We start from the raw sequence: 18,214 nt of genomic DNA, 5'->3' as shown, positions 1-18,214 counted from the left end.
CTTCTAGGCTAATATAATTTATCAGCTTTTAACTCCAAGATAATAACTATAAAGAGTAAACTGAGGAGTAAGAATATAAATATTTTTCAACTACCCACAATCCCAAGTAGATTTCTGAAATCAATAAAATATTTTTTTCTAGAACACTTTTTTCTATTACTTACTAAAGGAAAAAGCTTCTAAAATTTATTAAATGTTCAAATTGTTATTTTAAGTGGAACCACAATACACTTTGTACAGGAATCTCAGAAATTCCTTCTCCATTCCCTATACCATGAGAAAAACTGACTGAAGAAAACAGGTAGTAAATTCAATTTTAATACCTATAACACTTCATCCAGAGAGTGTGAAATGCTGTAAAGGAAGAGAAACATGGTAGGAAATACAAGAAAGTCCGTCTCAGTACATGTCGGACATTGGTGGCCTTTTTAATCTGTCTAAAGGTCTCTTAAAGACACTGGCTATCATCATATTAGAGTCATTTCAACAGAAGAGGCATGCTGTTTATTAATGTATTTATTATTGCATCAGCTGCTGTATTAATGGACTATAAGGAAACAAGGGCAAAAATCCAAAAGGCCAGTTAGGAAGATACCAGAACCAAGGAGGCTTACAAGACCAACCAATTACCAAGAGGCAACTACATGGAATTAATAGAGGAAGTTTCTAATGGTCTGTAAAGTACATGATGTGGGAGAGAGTGTAGGAGACATAAAGATAATAGGGAAATATCAGGGATATAAAGATAGGAATCATCATTAATATAGTAGGTTCTTGAACACAGATAAGTAATGAGAAGGAAAATAAGACAAGGAATACTAAGACTTTTTTTTTTGCTATAATGGAAAGCTAAACATATGTAGAACAAACTTCACAATGAATATCACTTCAGGAAACCTTCCTATCATAATTATAACTGACAGATGCTCTTGCTCAATGATGTGGCTTCAGTCAGGTCCAGCTGTCAGAATGGCAAACATCCCGTCAGTGCTGCCAAATTCATGGGACATGGGGGCCAACATAAAATGGTTTGAGGATTATTCTGAGAAAATAGAAAGTTACCAGAAAATAGTAGCAAAGCATGTTTTCCCTGAAGATTTTCAGAGTGAGTTTTATAAAAACTTTTGAATCTCTGTGAAAATATACTGAACCATGTTCTGTTCTGTTTCTGAACTGTTTAAACCCCTTGAGATCTGTAGGAATTGCTAACAAGCTCTTAGCTGTCTCCATCGCACCACATTATATTTAGAAAGACCAATTTGTTGCATCTCTGGGCAATGTACTTTACACAAATATCTCTATTTCACGTTTCTTTTCTAATTTGTCTCAGTATAACCTGTGAACTGTTAAAGTTCTTTGGCCTCCATCAGGTAAGAATAGAAAAATGAAGAAGCTTTATCTATTTCCAAAACATGATTTTCCCATTAATTTCAAGCTGTTTCATACTGTGTTTTAGAAAGTTTTCTAGTGAAAAGTGAAGGGTATTTACAACTGCTATACGTTTTAACTGTTGCAGCTGTTTACGATTAATCTAGAGATTTAAAACAAATGGGATATTTTATATTTGTAGTGAATTATGATTTTAAGTAAACTATATATGTATTATTTCTATGACTTTTCTATTTTTTATTGAAGTCTTAGTTATAGGTAAAATACAGTCTAAAGTTAATGATTTTTTCTAAATATTAATGATGCTGAAATATTCTATATCAGACTTTATGGAAAACTTAAGGAAGTGACTATAGGAAATTTTGTAGCTTTACACCCTTTTGTCAATAAAAATTAAAAATATAAGTGAATTTAATCCCCAGCTCAAAAAATATATATATATATATGGGAAAAGGAAAACAAGTGAAACAAAAGAACAAGAAAGAAAAGAATAAATGTAAAAGCAAAAATCAACAATGTAGATATTGGAAAACTGCTGATACATAATTACAAGTAAAACTTCAATCTTTCATAAAATTCACAAAAATGACCCATTATTAGATAAGCAAAAAAAGACAGAAGCATAAATTATTTTTGTTTAATTATTAAAGATCTCTCTGCAATATATTTGAAAAAAAATGTTAATTTCCAAGGGAAATCAGATTTGTCTATACTGAACCTACTATACAACAAAAGCCTATATATAGGCTAACTTCCACATAAGAATAGGAATATTTACCAAGAAACTTCCTCACAATAAATCATTAAGCTCAAATAATTTCAATAGAAATTCTACCAAAATTTCACAGACTGGATAATTCTAATACTTTCCAAGGTTTACCTTCACATAGAAAGTAAAATAAAACTTCTAGTACTTTTTGTGAAGTAAATGTAGCTTTTATACCTGAACCTGATACAGTTAAAAAATAAAAACTATGGAAAAATATTCCTTACTAATATTGACCAAAAGTTCTAAAAATACTAGCAAACATAATCCAGTACCCTATTAAGAAACTGATATGCCATGACTGAAATTTATTCTAGAAATACAATATTGACACAATATTAGGAAATCCACTAATATGTATTGGACATCACTAAGACCAGCCCCTAATTGAATGATTTGCTAGGAGGCCTCGCAGAACTCAGCATATAGTCATATTCATGGTGTGATTTATTACAGCGAGAGGATAGAAAACAAAATTAGCAAAAGGAAAAGGCATATGAAGGAAAGTCTGGATGAAATTAGGTACAGGTTTCCAAAAGTTCCCGCCTCCCCCCAGTGGAGTCACATGGGCCATACTTAATTTCCTCAGCAACAGGTTTTTTTTGTTTTGTTTTGTTTTTTAGATAATTATTTTTTATTGAAGGGTATTTGACACACAGTGTTACATTAGTTTCAGGTGTACAACACAGTGATTCAACATTTATATACATGATAATTCTAGGTACGAGCTATCACCATACCAAGTTGTTACAATATTTTGACTATATTCCTTATGCTATACATTACATCCCAGTTACTTATTTATTTTACAATTGGAAGTGTGTACTTTTTTTGTGTGTGTGAGGGCATCTCTCCTATTTATTGATCAAATGGTTGTTAACAACAATAAAATTCTGTATAGGGGACTCAATGCTTAATGTATAATCATTAATCCACCCCAAGGCTAATTTTCGTCAGTCTCCAATCTTCTGAAGCATAACGAACAAGTTCTTACATGGAGAACAAATTCTTACATAGTGAATAAGTTACATGGTGAACAGTACAAGGGCAGTCATCACAGAAACTTACGGTTTTGATCATGCATTATGAACTATAAACAGTCAGTTCAAATATGAATATTTGTTTAATTTTTATACTTGATTTATATGTGGATACCACATTTCTCTATTATTATTATTTTTAATAAAATGCTGAAGTGGTAGGTAGATGTGAGATAAAGGTAGAAAACATAGTTTAGTGTTGTAAGAGAGCAGATGTAGATGATCAGGTGTGTGCCTGTAGACTATGTGTTAATCCAAGCTAGACAAGGACAATAAAACATCCACGGATGCAGCACATTTCTCTCAGAACAGGGGGGGAAAGGTTCTAAGCCTCACCTCGGTTGATCCCCAATTTCTCACCTGATGGCCCCACTGCGACTGTGCCTGTCGTAGGTTGTTCCTCCCTTGAGGAATCTCACCCGTCTCTGGCTAACCAGTCATCTTCCGGGGCCATACAGGGAAATGTAAAGTTGGTAAGTAACAGAGAAGCCTTATTGTTTGAAAAAGTTAGCTTTTTACTTCTTTGGATATTTATGCCCTGTGGCTTCTATGCCCAGCATTTGTCTTGAGGTGTCTTTACCACGTGGAAGAATTGTGATACATGGTGAATTCGATATGAGGCACGAATTCTATTTGGGGTTGTAGTTAGGTAGGAAGAAGAAAAGCTATAGAAGTAGCAGGCGGAAGAAAACATGGGAAGATTGATTCTTTGACATATCTTCTTGTAGAGTAACTTCTGCATGTATAGGTTTTGAACGACTAATTAAATTGCGCACACACATTAACATAATAGGAGTACAGTTGCATAACCAAAGCATACCTATAATTACCAGCCATCTCCAGTGAAACCAAGAAAACCAGTTAGGCACCTTAGGCATTTGTGAAAACTTATCTATGATATGGTGGATACTGTCCAACTGAACTGGAACAGTCTGAGAGAAATCAGACAAATTAAGACAGCCCATTCCTGGGGACTGTTCACATCCCATATGTTCTTTTAACAGTAAATAGTCTGTAGTTGTAAGATTTTGGAGCGCTACAATTTGCACTTCTCCTAATTCTTGGTTGAGTTCCAACAGTATAGATCCAGTCAAATTTGTTGTTTTACTGTATGCACAGGCCAGCTTAGATATCTCCTTCTTCATTCCCATGGCAAGTCCAGGAACTGGTGGGATGAGTACATCTACACCTGTAGCATTGCGTGGATCTTTGTTGGGGATTTTGATGATCATCTTCTGGCATGAGTCTTCCAGAGAGTGCTGATGTTGGAAGTTCTTTTTCATATCATGTCTTAGTTCATTTTCAGGGTAGCCAAATTAGGCTTTCATCCTCTGTATAAACACAAACAAACACTTTGCCTACACTTTTATATGCCCTTTATACCATTGATACCATTGTGTAGAACTCATTGGAGATCACCACACAGGAAGTGCTTTTTTTTTTTGTTATCATTAATCTACACTTACATGGTGAATATTATGTTTACTAGGCTCTCCCCTATAACAGGTTCCCCCTATAAACACCTTTACAGTCACTGTCCACCAGAATAGCAAAGTGTTGTAGAATCACTACTTGTCTTCTCTGTGTTGTACAGCCCTCCCCTTTCTCCTACCCCTCCATCCACACTAATCTTAATACCCCCCTTGTTCTCCCCACCCTCTTATCCCTCCCTACCCACCCATCCTCCCCAGTCCCTTTCCCTTTGGTACCTGTTAGTCCATTCTTGAGTTCTGTGATCCTGCTGCTGTTTCGTTCCTTCAGTTTTTCCTTTGTTCTTATACTTCACAGATGAGTGAAATCATTTGGTATTGCTCTTTCTCTGCTTGGCTTATTTCGCTGAGCATAATACCCTCCAGCTCCATCCATGTTGCTGCAAATGGTAGGATTTGCCCTTTTCATATGGCTGGGTAGTATTCCATTGTGTATATGTACCACATCTTCTTTATCCATCCATCTATCAATGTATATTTAGGTTGCTTCCAATTCGTGGCTATTGTAAATAGTGCTGCGATAAACATAGGGGTGCATCTGTCTTTCTCAAACTTGATTGCTGCGTTCTTAGGGTAAATTCCTAGGAGTGGAATTCCTGGGTCAAGTGGTAAGTCTGTTTTGAGCATTTTGATGAACCTCCATACTGCTTTCCACAATGGTTGAACTAATTTACATTCCCACCAGCAGTGTAGGAGGGTTCCCCTTTCTCCACAGCCTCGCCAACATTTGTTGTTGTTTGTCTTTTAGATGGCAGCTATCCTTACTGGTGTGAGGTGATACCTCATTGTAGTTTAAATTTGCATTTCTCTGATAATTAGCGATGTGGAGCATCTTTTCATGTGTCTGTTGGCCATCTGTATTTCCTTTTTGGAGAACTGTCTGTTCAGTTCCTCTGCCCATTTTTTAATTGGGTTATTTGTTTTCTGTTTGTTGAGGCGTGTGAGCTCTTTATATATTCTGGACATCAAGCCTTTATCAAATCTGTCATTTTCAAATATATTCTCCCATACTGTAGGGTTCCTTTTTGTTCTATTGATGGTGTCTTTTGCTGTACAGAAGCTTTTCAGCTTAATGTAGTCCCACTTGCTCATTTTTGCTGTTGTTTTCCTTGCCTGGGGAGATATGTTCAAGAAGAGGTCACTCATGTTTATGTCTAAGAGGCTTTTGCCTATATTTTTTCCAAGAGTTTAATGGTTTCATGACTTACATTCAGGTCTTTGATCCATTTTGAGTTTACCTTTGTATATGGGTGAGACAACGGTCCAGTTTTATTCTCCTACATGTAGCTGTCCAGTTTTGCCAGCACCATCTGTTGAAGAGACTGTCATTTCGCCATTGTATGTCCATGGTTCCTTTTTCAAATATTAATTGACCATATATGTTTGGGTTAATTTCTGGAGTCTCTATTCTGTTCCACTGGTCTGTGGCTCTGTTTTTGTGCCTGTACCAAAGTGTCTTGATTACTATGGCTTTGTAGTAGCGCTTGAAGTTGGAAAGTGAGATCCCCCCTACTTTGTTCTTCTTTTTCAGGATTGCTTTTCCTATTTGGGGTCTTTGGTGTTTCCATATGAATTTTTGAATTATTTGCTCCAGTTCATTGAAGAATGTTGCTGGTAATTTGAGAGGGATTGTATCAAATCTGTATATTGCTTTGGGCAGGATGGCCATTTTGATGATATTAATTCTTCCTAGCCATGAGCATGGGATGAGTTTCCATTTGTTAGTGTCCCCTTTAATTTCTCTTAAGAGTGACTTGTAGTTTTAAGGGTATACGTCTTTCACTTCTTTGGTTACGTTTATTCCTAGGTATTTTATTCTTTTTGATGCAATGGTGAATGGAATTGTTTTCCTGATTTCTCTTTCTATTGATTCGTTGTTAGTGTATAGGAAAGCTACAGATTTCTGTGTGTTGATTTTGTATCCTGCAACTTTGCTGTATTCCGATATCAGTTCTAGTAGTTTTGGAGTGGAGTCTTTAGGGTTTTTTATGTACAGTATCATATCATCTGCAAATAGTGACAGTTTAACTTCTTCTTTACCAATCTGGATTCCTTGTATTTCTTTGTTTTGTCTGATTGCCGTGGCTAGGACCTCCAGTACTATGTTAAATAACAGTGGGGAGAGTGGGCATCCCTGTCTGGTTCCCGATCTCAGTGGAAATGCTTTCAGCTTCTCGCTGTTCAGTATAATGCTGGCTGTGGGTTTATCATATATGGCCTTCATTATGTTGAGGTACTTGCCCTCTATTCCCATTTTGCTGAGAGTTTTTATCATGAATGGATGTTGAATTTTGTCAAATGCTTTTTCAGCATCTATGGAGATGATCATGTGGTTTTTGTCTTTCTTTTTGTTGATGTGGTGGATGATGTTGATGGATTTACGAATGTTGTACCATCCTTGCATCCCTGGGATGAATCCCACTTGGTCATGGTGTATGATCCTTTTGATATACTGTTGAATTCTGTTTGCTAATATTTTATTGAGTATTTTTGCATCTACATTCATCAGGGATATTGGTCTGTAATTTTCTTTTTTGATGGGGTCTTTGCCTGGTTTTGGTATTAGGGTGATGTTGGCTTCATAGAATGATTTTGGGAGTATTCCCTCCTCTTCCATTTTTTGGCACACTTTAAGGAAAATGGGTATTATGTCTTCTCTGTGTGTCTGATATAATTCCAAGGTAAATCTGTCCGGCCCTGGGGTTTTGTTCTTGGGTAGTTTTTTGATTAGCGTTTCAATTTCTTTGCTTGTAATTGGTTTGTTTAACTTTTGTGTTTCTTCCTTGGTCAGTCTTGGAAGGTTGTATTTTTCTAGGCAGGTGTCCATTTCTTCTAGGTTTTCCAGCTTGTTGGCATATAGGTTTTCATAGTAGTCTTTAATAATTCTTAGTATTTCTGTGGAGTCTGTCGTGATTTTTCCATTCTCATTTCTGATTATGTTGATTTGTTTTGATTCTCTTTTTCTCTTAATAAGTTTGGCTAGAGGCTTATCTATTTTGTTTATTTTCTCAAAGAACCAGCTCTTGGTTTCATTGATTTTTGCTATTGTTTTATTCTTCTCAATTTTGTTTATTTCTTCTCTGATCTTTATTATGTCCCTCCTTCTGCTGACTTTAGGCCTCATTTGTTCTTATTTTTCCAGTTTTGATAATTGTGTTGTTAGACTATTCATTTGGGATTGTTCTTCCTTCTTCAAGTGTGCCTGGATCGCTATATACTTTCCTCTTAAGACTGCTTTTGCTGCTTCCCACAGAAGTTGGTGCTTTGTGTTGTCATTGTCATTTGTTTCTATATGTTCGTTGATATCTATTTTGATTTGTTCATTGGTCCATTGATTATTTAGAAGCATGTTGTTAAGCCTCCATGTGTTTGTGAGCCTTTTTGTTCTCTTTGTAGAATTTAATTCTAGTTTTATACCTTTGTGGTCTGAAAAGTTGGTTGGTAGAATTACAATATTTTGGAATTTACTGAGGCTCTTTGTGTGAGCTAGTATGTGGTCTATTCTGGAGAATGTTCCATGTGCACTTGAAAAGAATCTATATCCTGTTGCTTTTGTATATAGAGTTCTATAGATGTCTATTGGGTCCATCTTTTCTAGTGTGTTGTTCAGTGCCTCCATGTCCTTACTTATTTTCTGCCCAGTGGATCTATCCTTTGGGGTGAGTGGTGTGTTGAAGTCTCGTAAAATGAATGCATTGCAGTCTATTTTCCTCTTTAGTTCTGTTAGTATTTGTTTCACATATGTCGGTGCTCCTGTGTTGGGTGCATATATATTTAGAATGGTTATATCCTCTAGTTGGACTGAGCCCTTTATCATTATGTAGTATCCTTCTTTATCTCTTGTTACTTTCTTTGTTTTGAAGTCTGTTTTGTCTGATACTAGTACTGTAACCCCTGCATTCTTCTCGCTGTTGTTTGCCTGAAATATGTTTTTCCATCTCTTGACTTTTAGTCTGTGCATGTCTTTGGGATTGAGGTTAGTTTCTTTTAAGCAGCATATAGATGGGTCTTGCTTTTTTATCCATTCTATTACTCTGTGTCTTTTGATTGGTGCATTCAGTCCATTTACATTTAGGGTGACTATTGAGAGATATGTACTTACTGCCATTGCAGGCTTTAGACTCGTGCTTACCAAAGGTTCAAGGTTAGCCTCTTTTCTATCTTACTGCCTAACTTAGCTTGCTTTTTGAGCTGTTATATACACTGTCTGGAGATTCTTTTCTACTCTCCTTCTTATTCCCTCTCCTCCATTCTTCCTATGTTGTGTGTTTTGTTCTGTGCTCTTTTTAGGAGTGCTCTCATCTAGAGCAGTCCCTGTAAGATGCCCTGTCGAGGTGGTTTGTGGGAAGCAAATTCCCTCAGCTTTTGCTTGTCTGGGTATTGTTTAATCCCACCATCATATTTAAATGATAGGCATTCTGGATATAGTATCCTTGGTTCAAGGCCCTTCTGTTTCATTGCATTAAATATATCATGCCATTCTCTTCTGGCCTGTAGGATTTCTGTCGAGAAGTCTGATGTTAGCCTGATGGGTTTTCCTTTATAGGTGACCTTTTTCTCTCTAGCTGCCTTTAAAACTCTTTCCTTGTCCTCGATCCTTGCCATTTTAATTATTATATGTCTTGGTGTTGTCCTCCTTGGATCCTTTCTGTTGGGGGTTCTGTGTATTTCCATGGTCTGTTTGATTATTTCCTCCCCCATTTTGGGGAAGTTTTCAGCAATTTATCTTCAAAGAGACTTTTAATCCCTTTTCCTCTCTCTTCCTCTTCTGGTACCCCTATGATACGGGTATTGTTCCTTTTGGATTGGTCACATAGTTCCCTTAGTATTGTTTCATTCCTGGAGATCCTTTTATCTCTCTCTCTGTCAGCTTCTATACGTTCCTCTTCTCTGGTTTCTGTTCCTTCAATGGCCTCTTGCATCTTATCCATTCTGCTTATAAATCCTTCCAGGGTTTGTTTCACTTCTGTGATCTCCTTCCTGACATCTGTGATCTCCTTCTGGACTTCATCCCATTGCTCTTGCATTTTTCTCTGTATCTCTGTCAGCATATTCCTGATTTTTATTTTGAATTCTTTTTCAGGAAGACTGGTTAAGTCTGTCTCCTTCTCAGGTGTTGTCTCTGTGATCTTTGTCTGCCTGTAGTTTTGCCTTTTCATGGTGATAGAGATAGTTTGCAGAGCTGGTACGAGTGGCAGCTGGAAGAGCTTTCTTTCTTGTTGGTTTGTGGCCTTCCTCTCCTGGAAGAATAGCGACCTCTAGTGGCTTGTGCTGAGCACCTGTGTGCAGACAGGTCTGCTTCCTGCCCAGCTGCTATTAGTTTATCTCCGCTGTTGCTGTGGGCGTGGCCTGTCTCGGGCTGCTGCTCCAAAATGGTGGAGCCCCATTGGAGGGGGAGCAGCCGGGAAGCTATTTATCTCCATAAGGTGCCTCTGTGCTCCCTGCTGCCCAGGGGGTTAGAGTGCCCAGAGATCCCCAGATTCCCTGCCTCTGGACTAAGTGTCCTGCCCTGCCCCTTTAAGACTTCCAAAAAGCACTTTCCAAACCAAAACAACAGCAAAAAAAAAATAAAATAAAATAAAATAAAAATAAATAAATGATTTTTTTTAAAAAGAAAGAAAAATAAAGAAACATGCACGATTTTCTTTGTCCTCAGGCAGTGTTCTCAGGCACCCACTCACCAGTCTTGCTACCCTGTTTCCCTAGTATTAGGGTCCCTGTCCCTTTAAGACTTCCTAAAAGCACTTGCAAAAAAAAAAAAAAAAAGGCCATTCCCGTTTCTTTTTCTCCAGCGTCGGCCTCAGGCATCCGCTCACCGGTCCTGCCACCCTGTTTCCCTAGTATCCAGGGCCCCACACATGCACTGTGCCTGCGCTCTGGTCCGGATGGCTGGGTCTGGGTGTTCAGCAGTCCTGGGCTCTCTCTCCCTCCCTGCTGACTCTTCTCCACCCGCTGGGAGCTGGGGTGTGCAGTGCTCGGGTCCCACCGGGCCGGGGCTTGTATCTTACCCCCTTCGCAAGGCTCTGGGTTCTCGCAGGTGTGGATGTGGTCTGGATGTTGTCCTGTGTCCTCAGGTCTCTATTTTAGGAAGAGTTGTCTTTGTTATATTTTCATAGCTAAATGTGGTTTTGGAAGGAGATTGCTGCTTCTCTACTCATGCCACCATCTTGGCTCCCAGCAGCAAGTTTTGAGAATGCATGTGAAATATTGTTTACCAAGGAAGCTCATGAGGTACTTAGTATCTGGTGTTTCTGTGAGGGGCTGGCCACCCAGGCACCCTCTGCTTAGCATGCATCAAAATTTCAGACTTTGATAAGAAAAGAAGTGACTTCAGCTTAAACTACATTGTTTGTACAAATAGTTTAGGCACAGTGAACCTTTCTTACATATTAGATAAACTTACATAAAAATTAAGGTTTCTCCCAAAATCCAAGTTCTTGGACAGCAGTAATGGGTCAAACTTACTAGAAGGCTTTCCAGAGAATAGCAATCAGATCTGCCAATAGCAGACTCTTTTTCTGCATAGATCTAAGGAGACAATCTGATTTCTGGGTCCAGATGGATTGGTGAATGCTACCAAACACTGAAGGAGTTATACTAATTCTCTAGATCTCTTTCAAAATACAGAAACAGAGGAAAAACTTCCTAACTCATTCTATGAGGCCAGTATTACTCTATACCAAACCCAGGAAAAGACATTATAAGAAAATAAAACTATAGATCAGTATATCTCATGAACTAAGATGCAAAAATCCTCATCACAATATTAGCAAATTGAGTTCAACAATGTATAAAAATAATTATACACCATGGCCAAGTGGGATTTATCCTAAATATGTAGGTTGGTTCAATATTTGAGAATCAATTAATGTAATGCATAATACTAGCACATCTAAAAGAAAAATCACATAATCATGTCAATAGATGCAGAAGAATGATTTGACAAATTCAACAACCATTCATTTTCAAAACTCCTAGTAAACAATAAATAGATGGGGAATTTCCCCAATGTTAAAAGAATATCTACAGAAACCCTGTAGCTAATATCATACTAATGGTGAGAAACTCAAAGCTCTCCTAATAAGATGAGATACAAGGCAAGGATGTCTCCTCACACCACTTCTTTTCAACATCATACTGTAAATTCTAGCTAATGCAATAAGAGAAGAAAAGGAAATAAAATGCATAATGATTGAGAAGAAACATAAAAGTGGCTTGGCAGGTGATGTAATTGTCTATGTATATATCTGAAAAAAATGACAAAAGAATCCCTCCTTGAATTAATAAGCAATTATAATAAGGATACAATATACAAGGTTCTATCCTAACTACCACCTCAAACCCCATTTCTTTTATTTTGTTTGAACATTTGGAATCTTTTTCTTTGTATGGTTTTATTAGTTATTGTGTCACATTTTTCAATTCTGTAGAATATTATCTCTGTTGGCCTTTCCAAGTCTTGTCTTGTATTATATAATTACATTTTCTTAAGTTAAGAAATTGAAAATTTTAATTTCCACAGTTATTTTATGTTTATTAGTTTTATCAACACAGATTACATGTTCACCCAGATATCTTTCTTTTAAATTATGTATTCTGGCTCCTTAACCAGCTTGGAAGTTTCTTGTGGACTGTGTCTCAAAGCATGTAAGACAGCTTGACACACAAGCAAGTCAGTTTATAAATATTCATTTTACAGGGGTAGATTGCAACAGAAAAAAGGAAGATAGGCAGTGAAAAATAGGAGTTGCCACAAATCCTCTGACAAGTTGGGGCACTTCTCATGAGGTGTATTTGGGAGGCTCCATTCTCAAGGTTAAACATGTATGGATGTTCCTTAACCCAGCTCTACAAACTTCCTTCTCTACTGGTAGAATCAGAGAATTTGATTATTCTAGTACTGTGTGCAGTAAGTAGGCAAAGATTGTTTTCTCACTTACTGATACGGCTGCTATCCACAGGAAATCAGCAGATATTAAATTTTCATTGTGGGCTCCATTATAAAGCTAGCATTATTTCTTTTTTTTTAGAAATTTTTTTAAATTGGGATATAAACGATATATAATATTATATTGGTTTCAAGTATACAACAGTGATTTGACAGTTATGTACATTATTAAATGCTCACCCCAGCCAGTGTAGTTACTGTCTGTAATTCTGTATTCTCTATGTTATACTTTCATGCCCATGACTAATTTATATTATGATTGAGATTGTGTGCCCTGTATCCGCTTCACTTTTTCACCCACCCATGCCAATTCCTGCCCTGTGGTAATTACCAGTCTCTTCTCAGTACTATGAGACTACTGCTGTTTGTTTTGTTTTATTGTTTCTAGATAAATCTTATGGTATTTCTCTTTCTCTGTCTGGCTTATTTCACTTAGCATAATATCCAGAATTGTTTCTAACTCACTGAATTTACAGCCAGTTTCACCCCACTTTCTTCACTACAAACACTACAAAGAACAGCAGCCTACACTGCAAACTTTCCTCAGGTACTTGAGAACTGAGTTGTCCTGATCTCTTCTGCAGATTCTCACATTCATCAATAATAATGCTAATATTGAGTTCCTCTTAGCAGAAATTGTGGGTCAAAGGACTCAACAGTGTGAAAATAAATGAAATTCCTCTGCCATCCTTTACCAGTGAAATCCATTCGTTCAGTCACTAACTCAAGAATATATATTATGTGCTTACTCTGAGCAAAGAAGTGTTTTGTAATCTAGGGAGAGAGCAAGTAAAACTTAACAAGTATTTTCGCCCTCTTAGAGCTTAGTTTCTATTAATAGGGGGAGAAGGGCCATTAAAAAAAAAAAGACAAATTGAACATATGTACTATTTTGACTGCTGCTAAATTATGGAGAAAAACAGCAGAGGAAAAAGTTAAGGAGTACGGGGTGGGGAGGAGTGTGGTCAGGGAGAGCTTCGCAGTGATGACAGTTACTTGAAGGAGGAGGGGGCTGAGCACGCATGTCCTGAGAAGGAGCCGTCTTCTAATGAACACCTGGGAGTGAGCAAGACAGTAAACTTGAAATTAGCAAATTTCTAGAAATTAAAGAAAGAATAAAGTTTCATGCATAATTTATGGAATATAAGTGAAAATATATTTAATGCTTTTCTTATTAAAAAGATACAAATACATTAAACTCACTAATATTAAATATAAGATTAGGAGTATGCAATTAAGCTAAACAGTAAAATTAGTGGAACTTAAGAAAAAGGATTTAAAGTCAGATTATAACAGAGTTCTGTATAGGTAAGTAAAATAGAAAATACCTAATAAGTGAGAAAAGAATAACATAGTTAAACTAAAATGAAGCCTTAGAAGAAAAATATAAAGTCACAATGTACAAAGATGAAGTATAGTGTGACACTTGGAAATATAAAGAATAGGTAATGTTCAAGAAATGACTAAAGTTGATGTAAAAATACTTAGAACACATAGACATACAATAATAATAATATTCCACATCAGAACGATTTTTAAAAATACCCATAAGTAAATAAGGTACTAGGGAAATTTTAGTTTATTTTCAAGGGAAAGAAATATTCAATGCTATAGAAATGTTTACAGCCCACCTAAAATATCAAGCCATCATTAGGGTAGCATCACAGCTTGACAGAGATATAAAATATTCAGAGAAATTTTGGTTATGAATGTAAATGTAAAAAAAGTAAATAAAGTAACAGCAAATTGACTTCAATAGATTTTAGATAAAATAATTTACCATGATCAACTAAGCTTTATTCAAAAAATGAACATTTATTTAATTCTAGATATCTTGTTATTACAAATCAGTCGATATTATATTATATAAACACATAGTTAAGTGTTTTAAAAGTATTTATTGAATTTGAGGCAACGTTCCAAATAAAAATTTAAATAAAATTGGACCATACAAAAAGTGCCCAAAGAATCTTTACCAAACTTTAATTGCACACATCATAGTAAAAATAGAACACTAGTCATATATATCAAAACCAGGAATAAGACATCAGAGGCTCTTATCATTGCAATATTTTAAGTATATTCTAAATTTTCTAGATTATTCAGTAAGAATGTAAAATGGAATTAATGGCAATAAATACCATTAATGCCATATAAGAAGAGAAATTTTTACTATGAATAACTGATCTTGAGAAAACCAGAGTAGTTACATACAAATCAAACCTTCTCAGATCACACAAATTTCTCTGTCCCCTGCTATAATTTTGGCTATTCTGGGGGTACAAGGATTTCTCCAAGAGATTTCATATAGACTTCAGCAGTGTGAATTAGATCCACAAAATTAATGGAAGGGAGAAATTCTTTCTAGGAGATGTCAGGAAAGAGATTTTAAGACCAGGTAATCCTGTGCCTAAAAACAAAAGTAATCATTCATTTTATGCAAAAGCATTTCAAAACGTTGTTTCAATATAGCCATTCCTTCGTTTAAAGCAAAATCTAAAAAACTGGTTTTAAAATATTTAGATAATTAAAACTGCAACTTTCGTCTCATTTTTCAAGCCAGAATTTTTAAGGTAAATCTGGATTTAACATTGTAAAGATAATTACTCCTTTAGTTGTAAATGAAATTCCATTAGTTTTTAAAAATAGGTATTTTCTCCCAAAACATGTACAAGTAAATAAAAATTATTCCAGTGATTCCATTTTGGCATATCAGAATCTACACAAAAACAGTTTTATTATCTTAGTGCTCATAGTATTCTGATATTTCTACTTTTCTTATGCTAAGCCACTTTTATTTTTCTATTGTCTTTATAATTATATTTAATGTATGTATAATAGTTCAGTGTTTATGTGTATGTGGTCTACAATAATTTAACATTTTAATGTTAGATAATTTATTTCTAATTTTTGAATTTTATTTAAGTATTAAGTATAACTGTAATATTTTATTTATATTGAATTATTTCATTAAAAATATTAAATTACTAATTATAATTTACTGAATTATTAATACAAGAGTAATTTCATTGCCATATCAATGTAAATGAACATCTTATGACTTGCTGTATAATGCCATTTGTTTTAAAAAATATACAGTTTATAAGTTCTTGTAAGGGATATGTATACTGATTTCACTGTAATATTTCTTAAATGCTTTTTAACAATTTCTACTTTAGATAGCATAAAATAATATCTCAAGACTGTATTAATTTGCATTTTTGTTATGAATGTTAATGACCAATACTCTTTATTTTCATATTCTATGGGATTGAAAGTTATTTTTAAGCTTTTTATTATTATAGGTAGACAAATTAAGTACTGGGTTGTGTTCATCTAAATACCTAATTACATTCATCTAAAATCAGCTGTATTTTCCCAGACAAATGAATTATTAAAGCAAAGATTTGAATAGGCAAAAATTATCTGCAATAGTATTTTAAAAGGCATTTAATTTTGTTCCTTGTGCATTTATTAAGCTTTTACTTCATTTATGTAGAGAATAAAAATGTTTCTTATCTTATGAAAGGGATATATATCTCCTTGGGATTAGATTCTTTAAAGAATATGACACTTTAATGGTTATGAGATATGAGCTCTTTACAAGCCTGATTTTTAACAGATCAAGTTAAGTTAAATAACTGAGACAGGTACCGTATGGTAAGCTCCCTAGGAGAAATTACAGTACATGGCTACTCTTATTTTAATGATGTCTTATGCTCATTCTTATATGAAAGAAGAGGAAATGAGGAATCATTATGAACAAAGAAGAAAGCATGGTAGAGAATATTATTAGATTTAACTAAACCTATCCTTTTGTACTCCCCTAATTTAAGCATTTGTGAAGGCTGATATGATATGGTTAAAATGTAGTAAAATCATATAGAATAAAAAAATCATCTTGGTCTCATACCTCCAATATAAGCTCATAACTGCTGTAATTATTTTGTAAGACAGAAATCTGCTTTAAAAATGTGGACGATCTTTGTCTGACTTTAAGAAACCTTACCCATCTCTAATTATAGGAGTACTCTTCCCCTCCTCTTCTACGTATTATAGACTCAAAACACTCCAAACTTCCCTTCCTTCTCTGAATAGACATGCTTCAAGTCTTTACTTCTTGCAGATTCTTCTTTCTCATCTGTGTTTGTTTCCTATGACGGTGGGGGGGCTTGTCTAACAAACTACCACAAACTTGATGGCTTAAAGAACACTAATTATTAACTTACAATTCAAGAGAAGTCTTAGATGGTTCAGCTGTGTATCACCAGCATCTCTGACACTGCTGCCTTGGGCTTGTCCTTTCTTAATTTGTCCCACATCCCAAAGGCATAGCCTTCTCTTCACCACCACCCCCCGCCCCTTCCTGGACATGAACTTCTTGCCTAAGGACTGAATAACTCATTTGAAAATATACAACCAAAGACTCTTCTCAAAATACCAAACATTCTATTTTTTCAGAGGAGTTAATTTTACACAGAATTTCAAACTTGAAATCATCATACATGAATTCTACCAGTGAAACTAGAACTTAGAACACTGTGAAACATACAAGCAGGAAAGCACAGTGGGCTGATAGTGTCACCGGTATCCTTGCTGATAGTGCAGCAAGAACTCTTCATCATGAATGTATTGTTCTGGTGAAATAGTTCTGACTGCCATTGGGAGACGACTATCTAGAATTGCCCACAGGTCTCATAGATGATGATGGAAGCCCAGAAGCAGCAACCCTTTGGGAGCTTGAGGGAGAAACCGATTATACAAGGTGACATTTCTGAATATTCTTCAACTGTGTGTATGGATCCAGGTTTGTTAAACTGTACCACACACATTGTGACAGTGACTGTTAATTGAGATAATGCTGAAAATGTAAGATCTCAGTGAAGCCAGGAGATGGAGAATTTGTGGCAGTAATTTCTTTACCAAAAAATGATCTGCTGAAGAGACTTGGTGCTCTGGTAGCTGAAGAATATCTGACAGTAGAAGCCAGAGTCTCGTACTGTGCTCTAGTGCTCAACCACACAAAGACAAGGATATCTGAAGTGCTCTCCTAAAATTTTAAGGCCAAAGGACGGTGGCTGTGTTTTGTAAATGAAACCACCATACCTCCTTCTCTGAGACTTTTTATTCAACTTAGTTTAATGTAGATTTGAAATTAACTTTTTTCATAAAATGAAAGCAACACAGTATGACCTCCACCAAAAATAATAATAATAATAATCCAACACTGGAGTCTAGATGAAATAATGACAGAACATGAATACCAGCTCCTGAAAAGAAGCCAAAAGATGAGATCATGTTCAATAACTTTTTTATCAAATCTGGTTCAGTGCTCTGCTAACATTGAGAACAAAATAGGTATGGGAAAGACGTTGGAGTCTAGTAGACAGCCAAGCTAATGGGAATGACAGACATCTGTGCCATTTTTTCTTTCTAAAACAAAGTTGATGAAGAACATGAAACAGCTTGGGTATAGGAAAGGTACCCAGAAACCAAATCATAAGGCAGAGAAATATTCTATAGCTTGAGAGAATGGAAGAAGTTATTAGCATCTTCTGAAGTATACAAGAGTAAAAATGTA

General features: G+C 35.6%; 1 long non-coding RNA gene and 1 pseudogene across 1 annotated transcript in view; both read left to right on the top strand.

Moving 5' to 3' along the window:
* The window catches only part of LOC140850072 (uncharacterized), an 824,946-nt gene that overhangs the window by 552,317 nt on the left and 254,415 nt on the right, over positions 1 to 18,214 (top strand). The window lies entirely within an intron of this gene.
* LOC108388630 (ADP-sugar pyrophosphatase pseudogene) lies at positions 970 to 17,687 on the top strand (annotated as a pseudogene).

The sequence above is a fragment of the Manis javanica genome, chromosome 6 (genome assembly GCF_040802235.1).
Source record: "Manis javanica isolate MJ-LG chromosome 6, MJ_LKY, whole genome shotgun sequence".
NCBI lineage: Eukaryota > Metazoa > Chordata > Mammalia > Pholidota > Manidae > Manis > Manis javanica.
Note: the sequence above shows the minus strand (reverse complement) of the source record. Positions and strands in the feature narration are given on the sequence as shown.